Below are 4,600 nucleotides of genomic sequence, written 5' to 3'. Positions count from 1 at the left end.
GAGGTCGCATCCGGAAAACATATGATTTTTCGGGCTCCCCAACTGGTGGGGAACCTGAATATATGTTTACTTTTCGAATTTGAGGTCAGTTTCAAATTTTGAGCTTCAATGCTCAATTGGCTATTTGCCAACAAATGCAAGATACGCCGCGGCCTAACTCCTGAAGGAGAGGTCGCATCCGGAAAACATATGATTTTTCAGGCTCCCCAACTGGTGGGGAACCTGAATATATGTTTACTTTTCGAATTTGAGGTCAGTTTCAAATTTTGAGCTTCAATGCTCAATTGGCTATTTGCCAACAAATGCAAGATACGCCGCTGCCTAACTCCTGAAGGAGAGGTCGCATCCGGAAAACATATGACTTTTCGGGCTCCCCAACTGGTGGGGAACCTGAATATATGTTTACTTTTCGAATTTGAGGTCAGTTTCAAATTTTGAGCTTCAATGCTCAATTGGCTATTTGCCAACAAATGCAAGATACGCCGTGGCCTAACTCCTGAAGGAGAGGTCGCATCCGGAAAACGTATGAATTTTCGGGCTCCCCAACTGGTGGGGAACCTGAATATATGTTTACTTTTCAAATTTGAGGTCAGTTTCAAATTTTGAGCTTCAATGCTCAATTGACTATTTGCCAACAAATGCAAGATACGCCGTGGCCTAACTCCTGAAGGAGAGGTCGCATCCGGAAAACATATGATTTTTCGGGCTCCCCAACTGGTGGGGAACCTGAATATATGTTTACTTTTCGAATTTGAGGTCAGTTTCAAATTTTGAGCTTCAATGCTCAATTGGCTATTTGCCAAAAAATGCAAGATACGCCGTGGCCTAACTCCTGAAGGAGAGGTCGCATCCGGAAAACGTATGATTTTTCGGGTTCCCCAACTGGTGGGGAACCTGAATATATGTTTACTTTTCGAATTTGAGGTCAGTTTCAAATTTTGAGCTTCAATGCTCAATTGGCTATTTGCCAACAAATGCAAGATACGCCGTGGCCTAACTCCGGAAGGAGAGGTCGCATCCGGAAAACGTATGATTTTTCGGGTTCCCCATACCCAAGCACTCCGAGTTTGTTGGCAATGTCCATTTTGCTCTATACGTTCATTGTAACCTAACCCTAAGAGGAATTTTCCTCCAATGGGATTTTCCTATGTATTTTACCAGGAAACATGGAAAGGTCAGCCTAGAAAAGACAGTACCCTCCTAACCATACCCAAGCACTCTGAGTTTGTTGGCGATGTCCATTTTGCTCTATGGGCTCATGGTGATCTAACCCTAACCCTACGTGGAATTTTCCTAAAATGGGATTTTCCCATGTCTTTTTCCAGGAAACATGGAAAGGTCAGTCTGGAAAAGTCAGTGCCCTCCTAACCATACCCAAGTACTCTTAGTTTTTTGGCGATGTTTATTTTTCTCCATGAGTTCATCGTAACCTAACCCTAACTCTATGTGGAATTTTCCTCCAATGGGATTTTCCTCCAATGGGATTTCCCAATGTCTTTTACCAGGAAACATGGAAAGGTAAGCCTAAAAATGTCAGCGCACTCCTAACCAAGCACTCCCAGTTTGTTGGCGATGTCCATTTTGCTCTATGGGTTCATGGTGACCTAACCCTAAGTAGAATTTTCCTTCAATGGGATTTTCCCATGTATTTTACTAGGAAACAGGGAAAGGGGAGCCTAGAAAAGACAGTAAATTCTACTTAGGATTAGGGTTAGGTCACCATGAACCCATAGAGCAAAATGGACATCGCCAACAACCTCGGAGTGCTTGGGAATGGTTAGGAGGGCACTGACTTTTCCAGGCTGACCTTTCCATGTTTCCTGGAAAAAGACATGGGAAAATCCCATTGGAGGAAAAGTCAGCCGGAAAAAGTCACTGCCCTCCTAACCATACCTAAGCACTCTGAATTTTGTGGCGATGTCCATTTTGCTCTATGAGTTCATTGCAACCTAACCCTAACCCTAAGTGGGATTTTCTTCCAATGGGATTTTCCCATGTGTTTTACCAGGAAACATGGAAAGGTCAGCCTGGAAAAGTCACTACTCTCCTAACCATACCCAAGCACTCCTGGTTTGTTGGCGATGTCCATTTTGTTCTATGAGTTCTTCGTAACCTAACCCTAACCCTAACCCTAAGTGTAATTTTCCTCCAATGGGATTTTCTCATGTATTTTACCACTAAACATGGAAAGGTCAGCCTGGAAAAGTCAGTACCCTCCTAACCATTCCGAAGCACTCCAAGTTTGTTGGCAATGCCCATTTTGCTCTATGACAGTGGTTCTCAACCTTTTTAATGCCGCGACCCCAACCGGTCGTAAGTCGAGGACTAAACCGGTCGTAAGTCGAGGACTAAACCGGTCGTAAGTCGAGGACTACCCAACCGGTTGTAAGTCGAGGACTTTCCCTGCCCGGGAGCGCCGCGCATGCATGGTTCCGCCCCCTGCGCCGGCCGAGGCGTAGCTGGCAAGCGGCAGAGACGGAGCAGGCCAACCACCAGCTGGCCCAGCCCAAGGGAGGTAAGGCACCCGCCGGAAAAGGGGAAAAAAATGGCGGACAAAAAAAAATTGCGGACAGCCTTGCTTGGCGACCCCCATGAAATGGTCGATCGACCCCAAATGGTGTCCCGACCCACAGGTTGAGAACCACTGCTCTATGAGTTCATGGTGACCTAACCCTAACCCTAAGTGGAATTTTCCTCCAATGGGATTTTCTTATGTATTTTACCAGGAAACATGGAAAGGTCAGCCTGGAAAAGTCACTGCCCTCCTAACCATACCCACGCACTCTGAATTTGTTGGCGATGTCCATTTTGCTCTATGAGTTCTTCGTAACCTAACCCTAACCCTAAGTGGAATTTCTCTCAAATGGGATTTTCCGCCTGCTGGTTCTTGACCCCCAAGATGTGTTCGGCCCTGAGAGAGGCCAGGTTGGCCTCTGCCCATGATCCTAGTAACCGGGCCTCAGACATAAGGGACTTGGTCCTGGTGCCCTCCTGCCGATTCACGTGGGCCTTGGATGCCATGTTGTCCGTGAGGATCAATACGTGACGTCCCCTGATCCAGTGCTGGAATTGACAAAGAGCCAAGTGAATGGCCCTGAGTTCCAGCCAATTGATGTTGTCTTAAGTCTGCGCGGGACCAATGGCCCTGCGCAAACTGAGACTGAAGATGGGCTCCCCAACCGAAGAGGCTGGCATCCGTCGTGATGGTGAGGCGGTCCGGCTCCTTGAAAGGAGACCCCTTGGCCACTGCTTGTGAGAACCACCAGCGTAGAGACCTGGGGGTATGGACAGGGAGCCTCACCTGCCGACTGGATGCGCTGGCATTCAACTGTTGGAATGGAAGCAGGAACCATTGAAGCTCCCGCAGGTGGAGCCTGGCCCAGGAAACAATGGCTATGCAGGAGACCATCTTTCCTAGAAGCTGGGAGAGTAAGACCAGTGGAACGGTGTGGTCCTTGTAAACTTGGCGAGCCAGATCCCTGATACTGACCAACCTCTTCTGGGAGAGATAGACCATGCAGTTTGTGGTGTCTATGATGGCTCCCAAGTGCAGGAGCCTGGATGAGGGAACCGTCTGGCTCTTTTGGAAGTTCACTGAGAACCCATGCTGCTGGAGGACCCGAATAGTTAGTTCCAGGTACGACTGGGCCGCCCGGAAGGAGGACGCTTGGATCAGGATGTCGTCCAGATAACATTGGACGCGTACTGGAACCTTCCACAAGTGGGCGGCCAGAACAGCCAGGATCTTGGTGAACACCCTGGGTGCCAAGGAAAGGCCGAATGGAAGGGCCTTGTACTGGAAGTGGCGTCCCCCGTAACAGAACCTGAGGAACCGCCGGTGTTCTGGATGGATGAGGATGTGGAGATACGCTTCCGTGAGGTCTATAGATGCCAGGAAGTCTTCTTGTCTGATGCCTCCCAGGATGGATTGGAGGGATTGCATTTTGAACTTTTTGTATGCAATGTAATAGTTTAGACTCTTGAGGTCTAGAATTGCCCTCCATACCCCCGAGGTCTTGGGAACCATGAAGATGGAGTAGAATCCCATGCCTAGGTGGTCCGGCGGTACTGGTTCTATGGCCTGAATCTCTAATAGATGTTGAATGGCCTCCTGCATCAGTCCCTTTTTTACTGGATCCCCAGAGGTGGGACAGGAGATGAAGTGACCCGGGGGGCTGGACAGAAATTCCAGGGACAGGCCAAACTGGATTGTTTGTAAGACCCAGGCGTCCGTGGATGTGAGTTCCCACTGATGGAAGAAGTGGGCAAGTCTTCCCCCTATGGGGAGTGTAGTGTAAGAGTCATTTGGACTTTCTTTTTTTTCCAGAAAATTTTTTTATTATTTTCATCAATACAGAAGAAAAAAAAGCTTTATACATCACAAGTAACACATATTTCTAACCCCCCCCCCGAGACTTCCCGAACCAATCCCAGGATAATATTCAACTACAAGTAAGCATATATCAACATCTCTAACTCCTCCAAATATATTGACCTACATAAACCGGTGAAATATATATATAATAAAAAATAAAAAAAAAACAAATTAATTAAAAACCTAGATTATATTCCACCACTCTATGCTTCTTTTGAATATAAA

The sequence above is a fragment of the Protobothrops mucrosquamatus genome, unplaced genomic scaffold (assembly GCF_001527695.2).
Source record: "Protobothrops mucrosquamatus isolate PMUCROS unplaced genomic scaffold, P.Mucros_1.0 scaffold_294, whole genome shotgun sequence".
Taxonomy (NCBI): Eukaryota; Metazoa; Chordata; class Lepidosauria; order Squamata; family Viperidae; genus Protobothrops; species Protobothrops mucrosquamatus.
This window is presented reverse-complemented; position numbering follows the sequence as displayed.